Here is a 26837-nt window from a genome sequence, read left to right on the forward strand (position 1 = left end):
CAGAAGGCTGTGTGTTGCTACTTAGCATATGAAGTGCGACTAGTAGCTTGCAGTTGCTCAGCAGTTTAATTGCGTATTCACATTTCTTCTCATACTCAACGGTTCGAACCACGTACTGGACTACACAGTTTCGCTATTAATGTCACATGTTCACAGTGGCCATAGAAGCTTCAAAACAGCCAGGATATAAACTAGATCACTTGAAGGTAGGTACTTACGAGTATAAGAAACTCTATCCTGAGAGTTGCAAATTGTAAGTAACATTCGAAGAATTTACCTGACTTAAAATACAGATTGCCGGTCATGGTAGCCGAGCGGTCTAAGGCGTGCACTGTCTTTGCTCGCTCGGAAGCCGGGATCATGGGTTCGAATCCCACTCAGGGCATGGATGTTTGTGCGCGTTTTTCTGTGTTTGTGTACAGGTAGAGGCCTTGCGACGAGCTGATCATCCGCCCAAGGAGTTCCTTCCGTATGTGTAAGATGTAGAAAAGCCGAAGTGAACGGACAGTTTCATGGAGATAGACCTAGGCCCACTGGGGCTGTAGTGCCAAGGGGGAAAAAATACCGATTAGAACTTCTAAATGACAAGCTGTAGAGTGGTTAGTTGATGCACTATGTTACAAGACGAAAGGTTGCTTGTTCGATTCCCTATGAGGTCATTGGAGTTTTTTAATTTACCTAATCATTCCAGCAGCACTATGGTCTTTCGGTCGACTCAGCTTCTAAAGACGCGTCCACATTACTCGTGCTCGTGCTCGCCAGGCTTGTGATTGTCGGGAGACTCGTCTGGCTTTTACTTGTGCCCGTAAATCTTCGTCCACATTACTTCAGTTGCTTGCCAGGCTTCGGCGCGTGAGGAACCGTATATTTACTCGTAGTGTGTATAGGCTGTAGTCGTATTTTAATTTATTGGCTATAGATTTTTAATTAAAATTTTTAAATTTGCTTGTCTCGTGACTTGTCATATCGTCCACATTACTCGCGAGCATAGCGAGTCATACGAGCACGAGCACGAGTAATGTGGACGCGCCTTAACATAAATGAGTACTAGGAATCTTCCTGGGGCTAAGGACGACCGGCGCATAAGGCTAACAACTTCACAGCCATCTGTGAGCCGACTATCTAGAAAATGTGGGAGCCTCAACGTCCCACAGACCTGTTGGCCTCCATGGCCTGTTGCAGGGATAGTTTTACTTTTATCTTACAGACACACGAGGTAAAACACGTTGCAACTATTTTCAAGACTCAAGAGTAGTTTGCAGAAGGTGGCTTATGTGAAAACCGGAAATGTAGAAGTTGGTTCCTAAGGAGCAGAAATAGCAAAAAGGCTATATACACACCCAAAGCACCGTAATGTCTTTGTAGTAAAGCCTCAGTTGAATTATTCCGTCTCTATTTCCATCTTCCCCTACCCTATAGCCGTAACATAAATTTTCTGCACCCTTCTCGACAGCTCAGAAATAACTGACAGAAACTACACCGATGAAAGGAAAACGGGTTAAGCCTTAACATTTTGTTATGGAGCTTACGCGTTTTGTAAACACACTTCTTGAATTAGACTTCTTCTATACTGCACAATAACAGACAAGAAGTACGAGTATATACAATGTATAGTTCTCTCAACAGTTTTTTTTTTTAAATTCGCTAGAAGTGGTGGAGTCCAGCTGGGTCCACTAGACACGGCGGCCACTGATTGGCCTATTGTACTTGCCCCGGGTGATTATGATGATGGATAATTTGGTGGAATGAAGATTGGCAGGGGAAACCTAAGTACTCGGAGAAAACCCGCCCCAGAGCCACCTTGTCCACCACAAATCCCACTTGACCAGACCGGGGATCGAAACCGGGCTGCCGCGGTGGGAAGCCAGCGACTGCGCGGCCGGTCTCTCACCAGTTTCTATAAGGAGTTCAGTCCTCTGGGACATAGCGCCGTGTAAGATAAGAGGTAAAGTTGTCCCTGTGCTTAAGTAACTAAGCACAACGCTATGAAGTTGCATAGGGAGTGGAGGTACAGGTCCATCATCCTTCTCGTCACTAGATAAAGATGAGTGGTCAGCTTCACGCCCCTGCCGCCATATTCCGGGGAAACAGTACCCCCGTACACACTGGGTAGGAGGCTGGGTAGGTTCCAGAGCCGGTCTGGGTGCTGTGAAGTGAGGAATCTCTTTATAATTCCGAAAATCGAACACCAATTCATCGGTCATCCAGTCCGTGTCTTACCAGCTATACCCACTGAGGGTGTTAAGTAAAATATAATCGTGTAGATGCATCCCTACTCCTTTAACCCATGTCCAGGCCCTCAGCTACTCCGCTGAGGTAGTGATAATGTTTATGTTCTTACTGTCTTATTCATTTTACACAATATTACAACGTATTACGTCCATGAGCTTGGACAGAGCCTTGTCCACATGGATCATCACGTACAGTGAGTTCGCATTTTATGCGAGAGATGGCGTTCCTGAACACCTCGCATAGTTCATGGTAAGTTCTGAAACACATACTTGATTCTTGTCGAATATTTTGGGATTCGCATTATTTCAAACTTTGCGCATAACGTGAGGCTTTATTAATATTTTCTACATTTCAAATTCGCGACCGCCTGTGTGGTATAGTGGTCAGAGTTCCTGGCTACAAATTCAGAGGTCTGGGTTCCATTCCCAGCTCTATCACATCTTCTGAGAAGTAGTGGGTCTGGAACGGGGTCCACTCAGCCTCGTGAGGATAACTGAGGAGATATGTCAAGGAAATAGCGGCTCCGGTCTAGGAAACCGAAATTACAGTCTTTTGCATTTCTGAGCTATGGTTTATCATCATCATATCTGCCGATGCGAACAAGCTTGAGAGCATCCAGGAGAAATTTGCGTCCGTTTCTATCGTTTTTCCCTCCAAGTTCCTCATAGTCAATAATTTAGCCTTAGGGAAATTAAGTCTATATTCCTTACGTAAAGGGAGACAACACCTTGATACTTTTTTTTTTCAAGTCTATCGTGGCCTTAAATCTTGCACTTCCCTCTTGGAACTTTCTAAAGTTTAGCGTTCGTCCCTCTAACAAACACTGTCCTGCTCGGCGTGTCTGTACTGCCAACGCCGTAGGCACATTTTTGCAATCGGAGCGGCTTCTTTCAATCACATTTTACAATCTTCTACCTAAAACTGTTAATAAAATTTGTTCATTAATCTTAATGTTCTTGCGTAATGCAGTTCTTAGTTATTACGTTCTTTATGCAATTATCTTCATTTCTGCTTTTGTTTGTTCACTTTTTCTGTATTAATGTGTTTTCTTTCTCCAGTGCTTGTATTTTATCTCTCGTCTCTATGTTGTGTTTGTCCATAATGTAATTACCTCCATCTACACTGTGCTGTCTGTAATTGGCCTTGTTGCTGTTGTCTCGGCACATAAGTAATAAATAATTGAATTTAATTATTATTATTATTGTTTAGGAAACCACACTAATGTACTTGCAATGAATCTACTAGGCAATAGCGAAGCTACACATAGACTGAAAAGATACACCGTCATATTTCTACCAGACAGACCTGAGTATAAAACCCAATACAAGAATTAAAATGATACCTAAGTGAACAAAAAAAATATACGAGTTACATCACTGGACATAACTCATTCAAGATCCAGTACTTATTGAACATACATATCTATTCCAGATTTTGCATAATAAATGTATGAAAAATTATTATTATTGTCGTTATTATTGGGGTACGCGGTAGCGTAGTTGGTTCAGGCACTATGCTACAAGCCGGAAGGTCGCGGGATCGAATCCCGATGAGGTGGATTTTTTAAATTTGCCTAATCCTTCCAGCCGCACTATGGCCCTGGGGCCGCCTCAGCCTCTAACAAAAATGAGCACCAGGAATCTTTCTGGGGGTAAAGGGCGGCCGGCGCATAAGGCTGACAACCTCACCGCCATCTGTGAGCCGATTGTCTAGAGAAAATGTGAGAGCCACAACATCTCACATCCCTATGGGCCTCCACGGCCTGTTACAGGGATAGTTTTACCTTTTTTTAATTATCATCACTATCACACATACCGCCACCCTTTTCTGCAGTGCTTGCTTGTAACAAGACTTCATTGCTATTAGCAAGCACTTCAATAAATGAATTGAACTGAATCCAAATAAATTATTACGAAGTCAATAGACATCGCGAACCCGGCAGTGTATCAGTCTGCATTGTGTAACGTTACTGCTTGGGAAGTGTCTGATTCATACCCAGCCAACGGACGACAAAAGTGCGAGACTGCTGTGAACGGAGGGTCAATAAACGTTTCGCTAGGCAAACGACTAAGTTCGACCGGCTGTTCGAATCTTGGAGGGAGTCACGAAGTCTGTTCGTGGACTACGTCACTGATGACGTATCATCGTGGTGCCCCACATATTGTGAATGAAAGTCAAGACACCGGTAATTCGTAGGCAACGAAACAAAAGCACAGCGGTTCAAGGGGAAAGCCGCCTGTAAGGATATCGATAAGAGAGGATCATGCGCAGATGTTGCGAATTTATGAAGTTCCTGGAAGTGTGAAAACACATTCACCGGGAAACGACCCACAGGAATTGTAAGGCGAAGAAGGTTAAACTTATGTTCGGGAAGTTACAGCTAAAATCCAAAATATTATTTTCGTATTTATTCCGGGTATTTGAAACTATCCGCCAAAATAAGATACGTACATTTTGATGGCGTCTAACCCTGTAAGTGAATACTGAATATGGATGAAAATAAAGTATAAAAAATATGAAGTTGTCTCTGTGCTTAACTAAGCACAACGCCACGAAGGCGTATGGGAAGTGGATGTATATATCTACGCATTATTGATTTCGGCACTAGTTGGAGGTGAGTGGTCAGTTTCGCGCCCCGGCCACGTTACCCCACAAACTCATTGGATAGGGGGCTGGGCTGGCCCCAGAACCGGTCTCGACGACGTGGAGAGGAGAAAAATCTTTCCCCTACCGGACTGGAACTCCGACCCTTCGGCCGTCCAGCCCGTAATAAGTTACTATACCGACTGCGCTAACCCGGCTCCAATAAAGTAAAAATACACTAATGGAATACATTAATGAAAGCAAGTAACAACTTCTTGTCGCACACGATGCCAGACATTTTCAAATTAGTGGAATATAACATATCCATTTTTATTACACTTAACAGCCTTCTTCTTCAGATCCCTCTTATCGTGCTGTGTGTTTGTGGGTGCGTGCGTACTCATACTTGCCTTTTTTTTTTGTTTGGTGGTAGAATTATTGCTAATGGTGTCGCTGGAACTGGTGTAAGCGGTGTTGTTGTGATTATTGTTGACGAAGGTATTTTTTGCACGATCGTTGTAGGCAGGGCTGGATTTAAGGGGAAGCGACCGGTGCCTCCAGAAAACAGAAATACGTAGAACCAACAAATTTCATTAGGGCATTTACGTCTCTGAAATTACGAAAAGTTAGTTGGTATTTTCAGTTATTATAAAAAAATAACAAAAAAAAAAAGAGAGAGAGAGGGAAAACTGTCATAACCTAAATTTGGTGTTACTGATAGGGTTCTCGACTACTGTGTATCCAGCTCCAGTCGTGGTATTTATCACCAGTAATCATATTATGCTAGAACACGAGATGAGCCCATAAGGTGCTGGACACCGAGCTGTTGAGTTCAACACACGAAATATGTGTACATATGTATACGAGTTATTTAATGACGCTGTCAGAATCTATGTTATTTAAGTCGTGGCGAATTGATGAATGATTAGTAACTATATGCAACAGTTCTTTGTACGTGCCTTTTCAGCTGGTGATACTAGTGTGAGTGATAACTAAAGAGTCCTACCTTGCAATTATTGGGTTTTTGGACTTTTTCCATCGTCCTGAATTCTAAGTGATAGAGGGCACGACGTTTCGGAAACTGGACCTGTTTCCGTCTTCAGGTGAGAAAGGAAGACACCTACTCAGTTGGGCCCCTTAGAAAGAGCTAATCTCAATCACTGGTCACATAGAATGTCCTCTATTACCTAGAATTCCGGACGATGGAAGAAGTTCAAAACCCAGTAATTCTGTGTCATCCACCATCGTCAGAACCCCTTAGAATCTAGTCTTACATTAGTTGCCAAAACGTCCAATAAAACTGGATTTCAGATCATAATAAAGAAGTCTGGAGATTTAAGATTTAGACCGGAATCTTTTAAGAAGGCATATAATGTTTAAAATAAAGCACCCAAGATATTTTTATTCGAAGGGTGTTGGACGTGACCATAAGTAGCCGCTTCATTACACTCAAAGAGTGTTCTGACGTCTTCAGCCCCCCACCCCCCACCCCAATCCAAGGTACTCTCACAGGATTTATGCACAAGTTGCTCTGAATTCGCTGTTACACAACTTCATCCTTCTAGTTGGTTTACCCTTTCCCGTTTTCTGATGTCAGCCTTTTATATCAAAATCGAATACCAATACCTCTGCACTTAAGAACTTGTTGAGGTAAAGTTGTTCCTACTTCAACTAATTAAGCGTCACGCCATGTAGACGTACAGGGGAGTGGAGGTATAGCTCCACCATTCTTGACCTCGGTACTAGATGGAGGTGGGTGGTCAGCTTCACGTCACGACCGCTTTACCTTTGCAGAAAGAGTCCACGGTACTAATTAAATTGGAGGCTGCTTGGGACCCAGGGCTGGTCTGGACTCTGTGAAGAAGAAAACAATCTCTTGCACCTCTTGAGAATCGATCCACGCCTGTCCAGTCCGTAGCCTGTAGCAGTATCGACTGATCTATCCCGGCTTCCGCTTAAAAACTTTAAGCAATTCATAAATACCTCATCTCCGGCTTGGTTTCATAGCTGTTCTTACGGTCCAATAATTACATACATACATAGATACCAGTACCTAACTCTATGGCAAGAAGTCAACAGTTGAAAATATATTCTTTACGGAACACAAGGATGCTTGTGGTGGTGACGATGATGAAGATGAGCATCATTATAAAAAAACCGTCATTACACTATATTATTACTACATACTTTAACGAGAGTCATATCTTCAAAATGCATTTCCTTGATGTCAAATTCATCCTTCCAAACAAAACCTGGTACCCCAAGTAACCCTTTCTATGGTATTATAACGCAACGTTATCCCTGTGCTTAACTAATTGAGAAGTACGCCATGAAGGCGTATTGGGGAGTGGATGTGATGAGATTCCCCAAAAGGCTGTCCGGTGTATTCGTTTCGCCAGTCCCTGTCACGTGTTCAGCCGCTCAATAATTTGATTATTGCAATATGAACAGCACATATAACGAAGCTGCTTGTTCCGCTGGTCTCCCGTTATACGAAAATCCATGGAGCAGTTTCTGTCAGTGGCGGATCCTGGCTGGTCTATGCGCTAATGTAACCGCACTGCCCGTCAATATTACATTATCTGTGCCCCGCCTTTCCCAAGGTGACGCATGCGCAAACGCACAGTTTTGGGCCTATAGCTGGGCCGTGAAATCTATTCCCTTCCCCGGTGTGATACATAAGAAATTAAGTAACGCTGCGGCCTATGCTTACAGCTGATTCCTAAACGAAGTATTACATCTTTAATTGGAAGTTCTTTTTTAATATTCTTCTAGGTTTAGTGTTCTAGTGTCACATCAGTAACCACACCTTTGCATTTACCACTGATTTATCCTCATATCTGTCGTGGCTTCCTTGTCACAGAGTTGAATGTGTCTTGTTACAACTGTCACGCGGGCCTGAATCACTGAACAATGAACAGCGGGGTTTGATCATGCAGAAATATGGACGTATAATTTCCTGTGTAAACGGAGCCGAATGTCTTAACAGATGGACACTATCATTCAGACACCACCCATCTCGATGCGGCTGCTGCAACTTCAGCGCAGATGCTCAGTGCGTCACAGGCATTCTGGAATGTAACATTATGACAAAGTTTCAACACAGCTAATACCAAAGACAGCCTATCGACACGATCCAAAACAAGTCCCAACCACATCCTTCCTCGAACCATCTCCTTAAGAAGTTCGTCATATCCTCCTGTTTCCGATTTGGTCGGTGGAATTTTACTCTGAGATTTTTCAATTGAAATTCTGTAAGCATTCATGTCTCCCATCCTAGCCCCATGTTCTGTCCAGCGTAACCTCGTAGACTTGACTACCCCTCCAAAATACATCTACTGGATGACCCGTAGTCGGTATAGCGACTGACTACGGGCTGAACGACCGAGGGGTCGGAGTTCGAGTCCCTGTAGGGTCAAGAATTTTCTTTTCTCCAAGTTGTCGAGAAAGCCTCTGGGGTCCATCGAACCTCCTGTCCAATGGATATCAGTTTTTTTCCCCGGAGGTAAAGCGGCAGGGTCGTGAAACCGACTACTCATCTCCAGCTAGTGCCGAGGTTAAGAGAATGTGGATCTATACATCCACTCCTCCATACGCCTTCATGGCATAGTACTTAATTAGTTAAACAGAGAGATAACTTTATCTTTACCTTTGCTAGATTGACTATAGGCATCTGAAAATGACGACGTTTGTCGTTATGCAATGCCCGAATTGTTCACTTCACCCTTCATACGTCCAAATATTTTCCTAAGCACTGTTTCTAACCGACAGCAATTTGTGCGCTTTCTGAACGTAAAGGCCCGTCCACATTACTCGTGCTTGTGCGTCAGAAGCTTACTGCTGCCGGAAAATCAGGATCTGGAGCTGATATCTGTTGTGAAGCAATGCGAAGGCTTTGTATGCAAACCAATTTGAGCGTCCACTTCGTGAGCTCCAGATCCTGATTTTCCGGCAGCAGTAAGCTTCTGACGCACGAGCACGAGTAATGTGGACGGGCCTTAAGACGTCATATATTTCCCGCCCATTGTACGCAGTAATGTTTTCTTAGTTTCTTGGGGTGGGGTGAGACTGTGTCCACTTGCGATATCGGCCACTAACTGGCCTATTGTACCAGTTCCGGATGATAGATGATGAGTGTGGAGCAGTCGGTGGAATGAGAATTGGCAGGGGAAACCCAAGTACTCGGAGAAAATCTGCCCCAGTGCCACTTTGTCCACAAATCCCACATGACCTGACCTTGGATCGAACCCGGGCGGTCGCGGTGGGAAGCCGGCGACTAGCCGCCTGAGCTATAAGCATGACCTTCTTTTGCGTAGGAAGATACCGCACCACTGCTGCTGTAATCACTGCCATCACTGAGCAAGTTGTCTCAAATGGTAACACTTCTGACATATAATCTGGAGGCGCCCATTTTGAATCTTGGTCGGGAAAATTGACTTTTTCGTAGCCTTCTTCAATTTCTCCAAGGAAATTCTTAGATAGTTCCTCAAATTAGGTCTCGATTATTTCATATCGGATCTTTTATAATTTATTATTAATGAATCATTCTTCCATTCAACCCTCTATTCTCTGAGCTACTGACAGCGTCGCTGAACAATGAATAGGGCCTAAATATATAAATATCACTGCTATTAATACCACCACTGCGCTTATATGCATCATATCTCCTTTTGATCAATGCCAACTTCGCATTAATCTTTCAGAAGCCTTGACCGGGGGAGAACCACAACAAAGCCGCTTTATACCATAGCTGATACAAAAAAGAAGAAAAAACGCGATCTGGGGATAAAACTCGAAAGACAAATGCATTTCAGCGGTCAAAATTTTACATCTGAGCTGTGAAAAAACTAATCCTTTCACGCAATAAACTGATGCTCCTCAGAACAATCTCCGGTGTTAAGCAAGAATTGTCACTTCGAGATTTAAATATTAATAATAAAAAATCCACATTTCTCTCATCAGACCTGTACAATATGCAAGTTGACATTGCACGTAACAGCTGAAAGAAAATATATTAAATCCTCAACATTTGTGCACCGGAAACCTGTTATCTCTTCGGCAGCATAGAAGGAAAATACGAGAGATATCATCCGAAGAGGATAATGATACTAGTTTTATCCGTAACAGCATTCCTCGTCTTCAAATTACGAACCCATTTCTGATAAACAATATCGCCGCCTACGTGACCTCAAGAAACTTTGGACTAGGAGGGAAATTCGATAGGTTAAAAAGCCCAGAGACTTGAATGGTTGGGATATTTGGAAAGAATGCATGAAGAGAGAAGATCAAAGAAAATAACTCGTTGGAAGTTATTATCATCCAGACCTAAAGGACGACATAAGAAGGAATGGGAAGATGTTCTACAAAGCCTTCACATCATGAAGATTGAGAGCTGGAAGACGCTTGTAAGAAGGAAGGTGCAAGGGAAGGAAATTGTTGAGCTACTCAAGACCCATCTTGAGTTGTAGAGCTGTTGCAGAAGAAGAAGAAGAAGAAGAAGAAGAAGCAAGGGGAGGCAAGTGTTATCGATAGATCGATGTTTCGAACCTACCAGTATTATCAAAGATTATTAAGCTGGGTTCGAGATACTCACAGCGGTGACCATGAAGATTTATATCTACTGGAAAATAACGCCATGTAGTCCGGTGAAAATCAACCGACGTTTCGGAGGCACATATTCAGGGACGAAGAATAAGCCATGCAAGAAACCAGTACGAATCAGACAGGGTCATGCTGGTGTATTGTTTCATTTACTCTTCAAAGCATGAATCAGGCAGAACTGTGTTGGTTTCTTGCTTGGCTTATTCTTGTACCTTGAAGATGGAGGTGATATGTTCTTCCTAAACTTAAGTTAACTTTCACCGGACCACAAGGCGGCGATATTTAAACTATTATCCATAAACAGCATTCGAGTTTTCTGCTGGAACTACACCGCAGCAAATTTTTTTATATTTGCGTTACACTCGATACCAGACAAGTTCGCTAACAGGAGAGAAATGTTGGAAAATTGACCTAAGGAATGAACCTAACTTGCATGACTTCGGAACTGATAACACAGTATGTAGACCACTTCATAAACAAGGTCCCAAGTACGCACATTAAGATAATGGAGTTAAATAGATTTTCAGACACGACGTGGGTAAGTAATGATTTCCTTTCCGAACTGCTCACCCTGCCATGAAAGCTGACGAGTACGGACAGGGCTGATATCACAGTTATCGTCTGAATGAGGTTTATTGCTGAAGGACGTCTGTATGTTCGCCTGACAGGCCTGACGAGTACAGGACCTAAATGAAGAGTGGGTTCATGTAAAACTGATTTAGTATACGCTGTAACATACTGAATTTCAGGTTCTTACAGAGAAGCCGGGATAGCGTAGTCAATATAGCGGCTGGACGACCGAGGGGTAGGAGTTCGAGTCCCGGTAGAGTTAAGAATTTTTTCTTCTCCAAGTCGTTCAGGCCGGCTCTGGGGTCCACCCAACTTCCTATCCAATGGGTACTGGGCGCTCTTTCTCCGGGGATAAAGTGGGTGGGGCGTGAAGCTGACCACTCACCTCCAACTAGTGCCGAGGTCAAGAAAAATGGATCTATACATCCACACCCCCATACACCTTCATGGCGTAGTGCTTAATTAGTTAAGCAGAGGGACAGCTTTACATTTCTTACAGCGGTGACTATGAAGGGCTCTACCTTCTGGAATATAACACCATGTGGGGCGGAGAAAGACAAACGACGTTTCGAAAGAACATATCACTACATTCTCAGGGTCGAAGTGTAAGCCATGGAAGAAACAAGCCTGAAGCAGGCTGGAAGCACATCAATCAAGGAAAGCTGTTCCTGTCTTCTTCCTCGTTGATTGCTGATCATATCTGCGAACCTGATGATGGAAACGGTATGATCCTCCGAAACGTCAGTTTCCTTTCATCAGGCTGCTTGACGTTATATCGCAGAAGACAACTCTTTATACCTATAATCACTGAATTTTTATGTAGGCCAAATGAATAAACTAAAAATATTTCTATCTTGGACCCTGAAGATGGAAGCGATATATTCCTGCAAAACGTCTGTTGGCTTGCAACATACTACACGGCGTCATGTCTTCTAACCACAGGTGTGAGAACCTCAAATCCTAAGAATAAATCGAAGCTCATCTGCAAATGTAACTCCCGAAACCACGTACTGGATCTGGACGTGACTTTGGGTGCGAGGGCTGGACTAATCGTTTTAAGACTTTTCATTTGATCCAGACTGGCAAACTGCACCCCCCCGCATCGAACTATCGAATGGCAGTAACCTGCAACAGTTGTCAACACGTTTCCAAACATCGACTACAAACTGCTCCGTAACCTTCGTGAAGCCCTTCCTTTCTGCTTCATTTTATTTATGTATTTCTGGTTTATTTAACGACAGCTGGTCAAGGTAGCCGAGCGGTCTAAGGCATGTACTGTCTTCGCTTCCTCGTAAGCTGGAATCGTGGGTTCGAATCCCACACAAGGCATGGATGTTTGGTATGTGTATACGCTTATTCTGTGTTTAGTTAGTTAGTTAGTTAGTTATTGGAGAGGGTGGGTTTCCCCATGCACTGAGACCAGTATTGGTCCATTGTGCTTCCCTCTATGATATTCTACCAGTCTCTATACTACCCTACCGATATTAGTGCGTACCATCAGTCCCGACCGAGCCAGCGAGTTCGGCCTCTACTGGCTTGGCGGTATCTATAATGTTTCCCCCATCTATCAGAGGCGTTAGAGACTACTGTTGGGCGGGAAATGTCCCTGAATTTAGCTCAGTGACCTCCTTTGGACATATGAGGTTCTTTTACATGCCGTAAAGCTACGACACGGGACATACGACTTAAAGTCCCTCCCGGAGGACTTGTTCCGTGTATTTTTCCGCCCTTAAAAATTCGACGACCTCCGCCGGGTTTGAACTGTGTACCACGAGTCATGAGGTGGGAACGTTACTTCTAGACTAAAGCGGTCTCCGTAGTCTAGAGGTAACGTTCCCACCTCATGACTCGTAGTACGCGGGTTCAAATACCCGGCGGAGGTCGTCGAATTTTTAAGGGCGGAAAAATTCAGGGAACAAGTCCTCCGGGAGGGACTTTAAGCCGTGGGTCCCGTGTCGTAGCTTTACGGCACGTAAAAGAACCTCATATCTCCAAAGGAGGTCACTGAGCCAAATTAACGGACGTTTCCCGCCCAACAGCAGTCTCTAATACCTCTGGTAGATGGGGGAAGCATTATAGATACCTCTCAGCTAGTAGAGCCGGTCTCGCTGGCTGGGCGGGACTGATGGTAAGCACCAGTACCGGTAGGATATAGAGACTGGTAGAAATCATAGAGGGAAGCACAATGGACCAATACAGGTCTAAGTGCATGGGGAAACCCACCCTCTCCAATAACTAACTAACTAACTACCTCTAGACTATGGAGGCCGCTTATTCTGTGTTTAGGTAGAGGCCTTGTGACGAGCTGATCACCCGTCAAAGGAGTCCTACCGTCTGTAAAATAATCAAAATAAAAATAACGAAAACCTCGACACCGTAAAGGTATAAAAGGAACTGATTAAGTAAGTTACGTAACGAAATTGTCAGTAAGACAATCTTACACATCATCGAATGGTACATGGATGTGGAAAGAAGCGGTCGTGGAGAATGTTGAGGTAGTTCAATATCATAGCAATGGTAACCGTGGGGTTGTTTCCATGAGGGCAAAGAGGCAGGTGCGTGAAGCTGATCACTCACCTCCAGCTAGTGACGAGGTCAACAATGTGTGAGGTTATATTCCCAATCCCCCTTGTGCCTTCATGACATTATACTTAATTACATTATTAATTACAGGGATAACTTCATACTTTTACTGTCCCAGCATTTCGTTGGAGGGACTGAGAGGACTAGAAATCCCAGTTAGCCTCAACTACACATAGTCTACACAGATTAGTCTCAACTACACACAGTCTGCACAGATTAGTCTCAACTACACAGTCTACACAGATTAGTCTCAACTACACACAGTCTGCACAGATTAGTCTCAACTACACACAGTCTGCACAGATTAGTCTCAACTACACACAGTCTACACAGATTAGTCTCAACTACACACAGTCTACACAGATTAGTCTCAACTACACACAGTCTGCACAGATTAGTCTCAACTACACACAGTCTACACAGATTAGTCTCAACTACACACAGTCTACACAGATTAGTCTCAACTACACACAGTCTGCACAGATTAGTCTCAACTACACACAGTCTACACAGATTAGTCTCAACTACACACAGTCTACACAGATTAGTCTCAACTACACACAGTCTGCACAGATTAGTCTCAACTACACACAGTCTACACAGATTAGTCTCAACTACACACAGTCTACACAGATTAGTCTCAACTACACACAGTCTGCACAGATTAGTCTCAACTACACACAGTCTACACAGATTAGTCTCAACTACACACAGTCTACACAGATTAGTCTCAACTACACACAGTCTGCACAGATTAGTCTCAACTACACACAGTCTACACAGATTAGTCTCAACTACACACAGTCTACACAGATTAGTCTCAACTACACACAGTCTACACTGATTAGTCTCAACTACACAGTCTACACTGATTAGTCTCAACTACACAGTCTACACAGATTAGTCTCAACTATACACAGTCTACACAGATTAGTCTCAACTACACACAGTCTGCACAGATTAGTGTCAACTACACACAGTCTACACAGATTAGTCTCAACTACACACAGTCTACACAGATTCTCGTTTCACTTTTATTGGTGCTTAAAGACACTTCAATCTAGCAGTGGAGGACACGCTCCGATGTCTCTGGGGGTAGGCCTATTTGCACATCATTTGCATTCCACTTAGCATAGCCTATCGGTGGCTGGGGTGCGGGGCGGGAGGGCGGAGGGATTTTCCACCTGTGAGAGAGATGCTTAACCACAGAGGTACACTGTGCGCTTGAACACAGAACACGTTGGTGTGAGCAGAAATAGGAAATTGCAAACCACACTGAATCAATATCGCGAAGTGCGTCGAAGCACATTGTTCGGTAAACTCTTTTTTATCACGCGTGAATATCAGTGTAAATTTATATAGCTTTACAACTGTACAAACTAGTCATTTCAAAATCTATCGTGAGATAAATTTGTCCCTGTGCTTAACCAATTAAGCACTATGCCATGAAGGCGTATGGGGGAGTGGATGTATAGATCCACATTTTCTTGACCTCGGCACTAGTTTGAGGTGAGTGGTCAGCTTCAGGCTCCTGCTGCTTTACCCCTGGGGAAAGAGCACGCGATATCCATTGGATAGGAGGCTGGATGAGCCCCAGAACTGATCTGGAAGACGCGGAGAAGTGAAAATTCTTGCCACCACCGGTACTCGAACTTCGACCCCTCAGTAAAGCCAGTTGCTATACCGACTGCGCTATTCCGGCTCTTTCAAAATATATGACTCACACAAATAATGTTTCATTACACTGTTAGCCCACTCCCATTGGCCGGAGACTTGGCGCCACATTACAAGCACCTTATAAGAAGGTTACAACTATACAATGTTTTCTTCGGAATGGCTAAGAGTACAGGCCATGTTATTTCACATTAATAGACTTCTGAAGTAAGGAAGGGATACCACAAAAATTCCATTACAAAGCCCAAACTTGTACAGTAGCCAGTGCTGTGTTCTATGCGACGTAAGAATTCGTGACAGTGTAGAATTAGATCATTCGGAAATTACAAGAATTTTCAATTGCGTTATTCTCAGATTCTGCATGACCGATTGGTAGCTTACTTCTGAAGAAAAGTAAAGTAAAGTAAAGGTATCCCTGTAACGGGCCGTGGACGCCCACAGGGTTGTGCAATGTTGAGGTTCCCACATCGGCTCATAGATGGCGGCAAGGTTGTCAGTCTTACGCGCCGGCCGCCCTTTACCCCCAAGAATATTCCTGGTACTCATTTCCGTTGGAGGCTGAGTCGACCCCAGGGCCATACTTAGAGTAGAAGGATTAGGTCAATTTAAGAAAATCTAATGAACTCACCGGGACTTGAACCCGCGACCTTCCGGCTTGTAGCATAGTGCCTCAACCAACTATGCTACCGCGTGCCCCAAGCTTATTTGTACCAAATGGAATTATAGGCAAAACAGAATCAGAAGTTATTTTTGACATCCCATTTCTTTAAATGGCTAATCGCACCAACATCTGTTAATGACGGACGATGTGTAGCACAAATCCATACGTTTAGAGGGCGCTTGGAAACGGGTCAGAGGATGCAGGTGTGTGCGTTTCTTTGGAGCTCTTACTAGAGACTTTACACAGAAAGCAGAAAACGGTGAAATACTTATTTTGGCCGTAGGCCAACACATAACAACGGGCATATGCGAAAAGCCATTTGAAAACCACAGAACGTACAGAATACGTACTGTAAGGTAATAAAGGATTAAGTCGTCTTTATGTTAATGAAACTCATCATGGAAACGAATAGGGCAGTGGAGACATGGTTCCACACATTCTTAATATCGACACAAATTTGTGGTCGGTCAGCTTCGAGCCGCTGTCGCTTAAACCCTGAAGAAAGAACCCACTAACATAATGGACTCGAAGCCAAGGAGCCTCTGTTTGATTCCCAGAAGGGCCAGTATTTCTCCTCTTTTTCAAAACGTCTAGACCAGTACTAGGATCGACCCAGCCTCGTATCCAGTGCAGATCGGGGTACTTCACCAGAGGGGGAAGAAGCCGGGCATATTTACCCCCATACAGTGCCAAGGTTAAGAATACATGGGGCTATACCTTCACTCCTCCATACGACTTCATGACATGATACTGAATTAAGTACAGGGACAGCTATTTTTATACTTGCGTGTCTAAACTATGCAACATATACATATTTCAGACCAGAGTTTGGAGATTGGCAAATAAATACAAAATATATATCTAATTAATGGAATTGCACGAACATAAATATTTAATATAATAAAAGTGAAAAGGTAAAGGTAGAGTTATTAGTGTACTTAAGCACCGCACCATTGGCAGGAGGCTGAGTGGACCCTAGCCTGGATACCTCTGTCGGGAATCGAACCCGATTCCTAGGCCGTCCATCCCCTATCGCTTATTTATTTAATACAAGGAGATGCTATATGAAGTAGGCATATTTAAAGCAGATGCATATAGCCACTTGCAGCCAGCAGTTTTAGCTGTATCACTCGCAACTTTTACTTCCTTTCTCACGAAATTTGAGATAAATTTAGCAAATACAAGTTGTGCTTTCTATCTCACTGTATCATTCTGTCTGTAACATCACTGCTGTAAGTATACCCTCTGTTTTATTCCGTATTTCGCTGTTTTAAGTATAAAATTCACGTTTTAATCACAAGTTCCAGAGATTACTGCAACACAAACAACCATGCATTTATATTTAATGATATCCTGTCCAATTTCTGTGCATTCAGCATATTCTGATAACCTGCCATACATGGAAATCGGGAAGTTCTAAGGTAATACGCAAATAAAAGAATATTTTTCTTTACAAAATCCTCGATATGAAACGGATAAGAATAAAAAATAAAGTGACACCACTTATTTTTAAATGAATTAAAAATTAGGTGGAATTGTGACAACTGTGAATGATATGAATTTAAAATTCTAATAGGAATTACATAATATCTGCGTATAATTTTATTCAATGCAGGAGGCAAAATTCCGTGTTGCTGCATTACGTTAGAATATCCGTCCTCGAAAATTACAACCCTTCGAAGCAGAAACTTCATCTAAATAATATTTAAAATATAATTTCCTACCCTACAGAAAGCATACCGCGTCTGCATTACAAATATACAGGTTAAAACGTTTATGAAAATAATATCCGTTTATTCTGAGAATCTTACGAAACCCTTAAGTACACTCTTTAGACAAAAGTGTTAATTCAGGTGGAACACACACTTACCAAGGGGCTAAGGGGTTTATAATTTCACTTTTTAATGGTGGGGCATTTAAATCTTTAAAATATAACCCCTATTCATATAATAGCAACACAGGCCACTGTTATAAATATTTAATAAGCACTCACCTCAGGAACACAAAGAAGCCAAAATAACAACAAACAACACTGAATACGATATAGGACTATGAGACAGTCTTGACTTGTTCATCTGTGTGGTAACATGCCGCATTCGAACGGCGTACAACTCCAAACATCGCTGGCTGGCTGACTGTGTACGACTGAGAATCTAGTACGCTCGTCGGACCGTCAGCACGCGATAGGTGGCCGTAGCAGGCAGCGTGGGGGACTCGGAGGAGGCCATGACATTCGCATGCCGTTTCCTGAAGCGGCTGCTTTACTTCGTCATTGCAGTGCACTGACAAGCAAGTCCAGTAAAATGAGTACCAAGTGTAAGTGCGAGTTCCATCTTCGAGATTTCATTCGAGTCTACATTAAGAGGAAAGCGAAAGTAATAAAAAAATATTCGATAAGAAAACCTTTCTCAAACTACCCATAGGTCTCTGATTTCGCGGAGTATATCATACACCCGTATGAGTTTGCGTGGTAGCATTTCCCACGCTACTTAGGATTATTCTGTTGAGGAAATAAATGGCACATAGGAATATAAAGCGTGGATAACGAGGTTCTTCATAATTTGTACTCATTTACGATTACGACTTAAGGAAAATTTAGACGTGTCAGCATGTAGTAAACACGGACGACCTGAGAAAAGGATACAAAATTTGGTCTGTATGGGAGAATACTATTCAAACTGATCTTAAAGAAGAATACATGAGGTTGTGGGCTAGATTATCGGACAAGTGGAGGGCTCTAGTCAACACAGTAATGAGCCATTGGTTTCTATTAAGCGGAACATTTTCTGAAACATTATCAACTTTGCAAAAGCACTCCTTTCTATAGAGTTGCATCGTTACTATCAGTGATAATCTTAAAGGTCTTATATTGTAATTACTGGGCAAAGTATGTTGACAGCCTTTATCAGATCAGATATAAGAATTTATAATCTGTTATTTTCTTAAGGTTACACTTATAGTTCAGGGAGACGAGGAATGCATATAGGATATTTGTGGGAAAGAGACCACTGGGAAGACCAAGGCGTGGTGGGTGGACAATATTAAAAAGGATCTTTGAGAGATAGGATGGAACGGTATGGATTGGATTGATCTGGCTAAGGATAGGTACCAGTGGAGGGCTCTTGTAAATACGGTAACAAATCCTCGTGTTCCATAAAATGCTGGGAAATTCTTGAGTAGCTGCAGAATTGGTGGCTCCTCAAGAAGGGCTCAGCTCCATGAGTAAGTATACTTATAGTTCAGTTAGCTTATTTCCATGACACTTATTTCTGACACACAAACTGGTGCAGCAGTGAGATAGCCTGAGTATCGTATTTGGAAAATTTACGAGAGGGTTAAGAAGCTGTGGGCATTCGAATCATTCGAGTCTGACTCAACATGTGACAAAGGAAGACTTTACTCGATTCGACTAATGCAGTCCTATAGATGTATGAGTCTCCAGGAATGATACGCATCTGTAACACCTTTGGGCGTCAGACGCGATTTTTTTGGTTACGTGCCCGAGGCCGTAAGAGAGCTTCATTCTAAGACCATATGTCATAGACTCAGTTATGTTTACATGTCTACTCAAATTATCTCTAACTGTGCAACCCTGCAACACTCGAAATTACTGGGGTTTTGGACCTGTCCATTGTCCTATGTTCTAAAAACACTAGAGAACAAAACGTTTCAGGAACTTTGACCATCGTCCGGTATTATAAAAACACAAGAGAACACGACGTTTTGGAAACTGGATCTGTTTCTGTCTTCAGGTAAGAACTAGTTTCCGAAACGTTGTGCTCTCTCGAGTTTTTAGAATACCGGACGACGGACAAAGTTCCCGAAAGTTTGTGTTCTCTAGTGTTTCTAAATTCCCGGCGATGGACAGCGTCCATAATCCCAGTAATTCCGAGCTGAATGGGATGACGGTTGATGGTAAATGATGAACTGGTAACTAGTGGATGGCGGTAGTCCTACACAATTCTTATGACACGATTCCAAGTCTTACCCGAATAAACTGAGGTAAACCTTCAAGCTGGCCGCGCCATAGCTTAAGCGGTTAGTCGCTGGCTTCCCTTCACGGCGGCCCGGGTTCAAGCCCGGGTCTGGTTAAGTGGGATTTGTGGTGGACAAAGTGGCGCTGGGGTAGGTTTTCTCCGAGCACTTCGGTTTCCCATGACAATCTTCATTCCACCAATTGCTCCACAGTCACCCTCATCTATAATCTGGGGCTGGTACAATAGGCCAGAAATGGCCGCAATACCAAGTGGACTTAGTCCCACCCCACCAAGAAAAAACCTTCAAGCTGTGATTCGATACAGTACTCCTGAATACAAATCCTGGAAAGCAACCATCCAGCGTTGGTGTTCCTTGCGGGAAGTATAACGAACAGGCCGCGATTGGCTGATGGGAATCACAGAGATCTCAGCGAAGAGCACTGGCCCCAGAGCATGAAAGCCATGTGCATTTGTATCTGAGGAAGCGAGAGACATGTTCACTTTCAATGTCAAAGAATTTAATTGAAAAATAAGACAGACGTGTTTTTGGAAAGTTACCAGATTATTTCCAAGGAAGTTTCTAAAGCGAAACGAACCAGCGAACTATTCGGACGAGGGCTCGGAGATGATATCGAAAGTGAAAGCGTATCGATATTTCAGTACGTCGAAATTTTGTAAAATATTCGAAACAGTGTTATTGGTGCAGTGTGCATAAAACTGAATAGTTGTGAAAAGGAGGAATGCTGGTTAGAGGGAAATTTTGTCGACTTTCGACATAACAGAAGAAGATGTCAGACATATTTCCCACACGATTACCTTCCTCAGTAAAAAAAAAAAACGTTCCCTAGTATCGGGTATTGCCTTTAAAACTCTCCATGTAACTATCTAAAATTGTATGTTTACCACAACAAACTTCTCCCATCTGCCAAGAACAACAGTCGATGGCCGTAGTTATACACATGGCGTGGCAATTCCTACGATGTAAGTGTAGTTCTACTTCTTGCCAACAGCTGGCAGGGGACAGAAAGTCCAATTCCATGAGCAGCACCTCAGTGAGTTAGATGGGTTTATAACAGCTGTCACTTTCTTAGCCATGGAGCAACGAGTTAATACCACGTTTTGTTTTAACTGGGTGAAATGCCAACAGTAACTCATGAAATGTTGCAAATGCCTATGATGATGAAGCCTAAGTCGTGGCAGTGTATTTGAATGGTTTTAACCGTTTAAAGACCAGCGTGAGAATCTTCAGGATGATCCAAGAAGCGGGCGTCATTCAACCTCTCGAAATACGGACACAATCGCAGATATCCGTAAGACTCATTCATTCATTATTGGAGGTGGTGGGTTTCCCCATGCACCGCGACCAGTTGTTGATCTATTGTACGTCCCCCTTTGATATTCTACCAGTCGCCATACCCTTCCAGTATTGGTGCTTGCTATCAGCCCCGCTCAGCCAGCGAGTTAGGCCCCTCTACTGGCAATGGTACCCGATACTTCCCCCCTCTACCGGAGGCATTGGAAACTACTTGGGCGGGAAACTTTTTACCTAATTTTGCTCAGAGGTCTCCTAGAGACATGAGGATCTTTACGTGCCGTAAATCTACGACACCGGACCCACGGCTTAAAGTCGCTACCGGAGGACTTGTTCCCTGAATTTTTCCGCCCTTAAAAATTCCACGACTTCCGCCGGGTTTGAACCCGCGTACCTTGAGTCATGAGGTGGGGACGTTACCCCTAGACTACGGAGGCCGCTTTATCCGTAAGATAGTGACACGAGATTATCGACGAGCTCTAATAATGATGGCGGATGAATTAAGAGTCAATAAGAAGACGATTCGCCAAGTCCACCATGAAGATTTACGGAACAGAAATATCTGTGCAAAGTTCGTTCCATACAGATTCATGAATAAGCAGAAGCAACGGAGATTCACATCATTCCAAGACAATCCTAATTTTCTTGATTTCATATTCTCTTTCTTAAGGTGAAAACTGCCCTAAAAGGAAAGAGGCTTCAGGGTGTTGAAGACATTAAGAAAACTGTGACGGTGGAACTGAATGCTGTTTCTTTGGATGTTTTTTGCTAATTCAGAAACTTTTTAAACGATTCAACAAATGTATTCAAATTGGCGGGGATTACTTTGAACAGAAATGCAAAGATTTTTTATTTTCTTCTTTTTTTCACATCAGTCCGGTAACTTTATTGGCAGACCACGTAAGTAACACACCTGTTTTCTCATTGGAATATTCTGGTTTCGAACCTTGGCCTGGAGGCAGATTATTCCTTAAGCTCCGTTGAGGTCTCTTCAGATCCTCCAGCTAAATAGCCCGTGGACGCTGGCTTCTAATTCATGAATTACAGTCGTCCTATTTCTCGACGCAACTGGAGGGCGCCGTCAGATAACCCAAGCATCAACCAAGGAGACAGAATGATGCAAATGAAACCATCCATGAGGCCTTATTCTCACTAAGAACCACATTTCTCTACCTATCCAGACGTAAAAAAATAAAGGTATAAAGGTGTATCCGTGTAACAGGCCGTGGAGGCCCATAGAGACATCGGGGCTCCCACATTTTCTGGACAATCTGCTCGAAGACTGCATTGAGGATGTCAGCCTTACACGCCAGTCGACCTTTACCCCCAGGAATACATTTCTGTTAGAGGCTGAGTCGACGCCAGGGCCATAGTGCGGCTGGAAGGATTAGGTCAATTGAAAAATCCAATGAGCTCATCGGGACTTGAACCCGCGACCTTCTGGCTTGTACCATAGTGCCTCAACCAACTACGCCACCGGTTTCACCCGGTTTTACGTTAAGCATTAAACATGACCCTACGACGTTCAAATTATGACACAGGACATATTTTATACAATATTTGGAGATGCCATAACAATTTCGCAGTTCACCAATCAGCAACAAGATACACGTATACCCACGTATAATACCTATGTGCAGTGTCGACCAAGAAAAATTGAACATCATACGTATATATGCTATAAAATACATAGTTGTGAATCAGTTCTAATATTTTCAGGATAAAAATTCTCACGGCATTGCTCATGAAGAGTTCTATTTCTAAGATATAACGCCGTACACTACGTTAAGGCCAGCCGAGGTTTCGGAGAAACATATCGACTCCATCTTCAGGGTCGAAGCAAGAAACTAGTGTGAAAGCAGGTGGCAGGATCTTCCGGTTTTCGGCAAGAGTTCCTCTTCTTGTAAACTGCTTCAAGTTGGTCTCTTGATTTATTTTTCGGCCATGAAGATGAAGGCGGCGTATTCTCTGAAACCTAGGTTGATTTTCAAAGAACGAAACGGTGTAATAACCCATAAGATAGAACTCTTCAATTCTAATTTAACGTCGCCACGTTAAGTTATATTTAAATAACACAATGAAGTGTACATTTGTAAGCAATATTTGTACGCATTTCAAAAGAAGAGCTTTAAAATTTCATTAATAATTCTATGTTAACCCACAGTCTTAAAATCTGTTCTTATTTTCATGGCACTGTTAAATGATTACAGCTATGGGTTTCAGAAGTGTTAACAAAGATGCTAGGTAATATTATCTTAACGTGGAGCTAAATTACAATTTTAAAATTATAGATTCCATAGCACGAAAGCTCTTTATGTTTATTTTTATTTTTGTGAATTACTTTACGGCGCTCCCAGTATCTCAGACTATTCTGCGTCGGATGATGATGAGTGAATAATTATTTGAAAAAAAAAAATAACGACGCGGCCGTTGCCTAATACACGCGCTATCTCAGCATTTTCCCGACGGCCCCTCAATCATGATAGCCAGTGTTCAGGTCGATTCGAACCAAGCATCTCGCAAATAGAAATCCGAGGCTTTGCCGCTACACCTTCCTCTTTGGTCTCCCATATATAGACTCATTTTTGAAATTGAACGATTTACACTTTTACATATTAAAATGTAAATAAGCTCATAAAAACAAACTCCGTGGCTTTAGTCTGCAAGCGAACTATACCGACCGAGCGACCGCCGCTTGTCGGCGAAGTTAGTGCCAACTTTAGCGGATAGAGGGTGTCGCGTGGTCAGCGCAACAGATCCCCACGGTCGTTAATTTCGAGTTTCCAAACCGAAATAAGCTCATTTGTTTGTAGAAATTATTTTAAAGGCATTATGGCAGGTCATGGTTTAATGCAATACAGGGGCTCCTTCTTGACTGAATATTGGAGCACCGGGTTCATTCCTTGTGACTATGAAACGTCTGTTCTCTGTCTGAACTGAATAAAAGTAAAGCTGTCCCTGTGCTTACCTCATTAAGCACTGCGCCATGAAAACATATGGGGAAGTGGATGTATAGATGCACATTTTCTTGGCCTCGGCAGTAGCTGGAAGTGAGTGGTCAGCTCTACGCCCTAACCGATTTACCCCCCGGTGCCCATTGGATAGAAGGTTGTGTAGACGACGTGGAGATTAGAAAATTCTTGATCCTGCCGCGACTCGAACTCCGACCCCTCGGTCGTCCAGACCGTGGCCAGTCGCCATGCAGACTACGATATCCCGGCTCTGAATACTAAATTCATCACGATCATCAGCAGCAATAAAACACGTTATTCGTTAGTTAATTCCTACAAGTCTGATTTCATGTAGCGAAGATTAAGTATATAACACATTTGAACTTTCCGCCATCAATACATGTGTAGCCGAAGACGACAGTAGTGTCAATTTTCGAATTTTGATTTTTTTATGATCTCTTGTATACTGCAGCACAATACAGGGTGAGGGATCTCCAACATAAATTTGATCAAAATCAGTTCAACGGTTCCCGACTTGCGAGACGACACCAAGCAAACACCTCGATTTAATTGTCTCGAAAACGGAAAGACTAACAGAAAAACTGAAGTGGGAATAAAACGAGTGCTTCGTTTTTCTTCACGGTTTTGCTTCGAAACATTTTTGCTCCGATAAATATTAAGAGAGCTACGCTCAGATGCGCAGCAAATAAAAACGTGCAGGTCTTCATGTAGTGTCCACTATTTGTGCCCGATTTTAACCAAAATTAGAATGTGTTGACACGTTTTAGTAAAACACCCAAACTTCGGATTACATAAAAATCAGCTCCTCTGCTGTCTAACTGAAACATGAAAACAGACAAACATACAAAAATAGCTGCATTTTTGCATATTTTCATTGTGACCATAGCAATACACAACACGAGGACAGAACCTGTGATACGTATAGCGGTTCAGAAGGAAAAGCGCAGTGCTCTGCCATCTGTTGACGAATGTTTCAAACGCGTGAACAAGTCTCGTTTACTTCATGTTCACATTACTCGGGAACACTATGTTCTGTTCCGAAATGAAAAAATAATTGGATTGGAGGGCATAACATCTACTACAGTGAGGACAACACCGTAGGCTGGTGGAATGCGCGCCGTATGGGCAGGGGCTAACATAACTGCAAAAATGGGCTTGCACATTGAAACAGGCCACTGAAACAAAACCAAGGATGGTCGAAATATATACTGTTTGGCCAAGTGGGCGACGCCCTAGAGAGGTGAAGGAAGTGCACAAATTTAAGAATAAATACAATTTTAAAAATTTTAAATTTAAATTGAACTTTAAAAAATTTAAAGACATTTTAGTTAATTGCAATAGAAAGTGAGTCACAGTGCATGGTGAATTGATTAATGTTAGCTGGATCAAAAGCACAACATTAATATAGAACAATGCAGTTACATGTGAAATGTATGACCGATATTCAATGCAGGTAACAGTTTTGGCGAATTGATGCGCGTGATGATGGCCGGTTGGGGCCGAAATATGTTGTAAAAAGTGAAAATTCTAAGGATTAAAGTGGCTGCATTTTGGATGGAACTGTAATATAAATCACAGAGATACTGTGTTTTCGGACTTTATCCATTGTCCTGGTCCGAAAACCAAATATCTCTGTGTGTCACCATTGTCAGAATCCTATAGTAACTACTTGTAATATAAATATTCTATGCGAATATCTTAGATAGTCATTGATCATGAGGTGGTATAATCAATTGTAATTGTGAAAGGGGTGCCAATAAATTCAATCATCCAATCCAGAATTTGTAATGCAAGCCCCTCATTAAAGTTAACTGATTAACAAAATTTCAATGAGAATTAAAGGAACTGAAAGCAAAGAAGTAACACACATCAGTTTTCTCAAATATGGCTCGACAAGTTTTAAGCTGTATATTACTTACACAGGCACTGGACACAAGTAATACTTCACAGGCTGGAACATCTTAAATGAGGTGGATTATTGACAATAGAAGGGCTTGTTCTCTCAAGTTCTGACAGAATGTCTTTAAACAGATTTTTAAAATAAAACATGCTGAATGTGAAGAAAAGATTAATTTACTGTACCCAGATACTGTACATCTCTTGTAATAGTCTGCTGTACAATAAAGATAAGTTAATTTATTCCTGGAATTATACATTTCCTGAAATTGTTATCACATTCAATCGGAGCACTTCTCTGCAAAGAGAACTTAATAAAGTAACTACTACTTGAAACCAGTGGTGTGCTGTGCATGGAAGCAAGGGAAGCATTACTTCTGTAGTTAAGAAACGAAAAGAAAAGAAGTTATATATAAATAATTCAATTTGAATAATAAGGATGTGAATATTGTCATTTAGCGCATGTTCCTGCTCAAGGCCACATGACTCCTCCTCCTCCCTTTCCCTGCTTGGTGGGACAGATCAAGTTTCCTTTTGTTAATCTTCGTAATAATTCGTCTAATCCGAAAGGGTCAAGGGAATCAAATTTCGGTCTGCTGGCTAGGCCAGCGAAGGAATGTGTTCTTTCGCTGGTTATGTGAAAATTAACTGTTTATGTGTGATTTCAGTCTTTTTGGGTGTTATAGGTAACCTTAAGTTTTATTAAAATATTTTAAATGTATATTTAGAGGGTGTAACATTGTATTTGTGATCGTATTTTGACGCATCAGAAAGAA

The 26837-nt window shown here is 42.5% G+C and overlaps 1 protein-coding gene across 2 annotated transcripts in view; it reads right to left on the minus strand.

The window, feature by feature from the left end:
* LOC111874427 (GAS2-like protein pickled eggs) overlaps nucleotides 1-18066 on the minus strand; it is a 116877-nt gene extending 98811 nt beyond the window's left edge. Inside the window, exon 1 of one of the 2 annotated variants that reach the window (XM_023869926.2) lies at nucleotides 17898-18066. The gene's annotated coding sequence lies outside the window, so the exon portion shown is untranslated. Of the gene's footprint in view, nucleotides 1-6601; nucleotides 6663-17897 lie in introns of those variants that run through there. The other variant, XM_023869927.1, reaches the window with a different exon arrangement.
* Nucleotides 18067-26837: the final 8771 nt, after the last annotated feature.

Source organism: Cryptotermes secundus, unplaced genomic scaffold (genome assembly GCF_002891405.2).
Source record: "Cryptotermes secundus unplaced genomic scaffold, Csec_1.0 scaffold273, whole genome shotgun sequence".
Lineage (NCBI taxonomy): Eukaryota > Metazoa > Arthropoda > Insecta > Blattodea > Kalotermitidae > Cryptotermes > Cryptotermes secundus.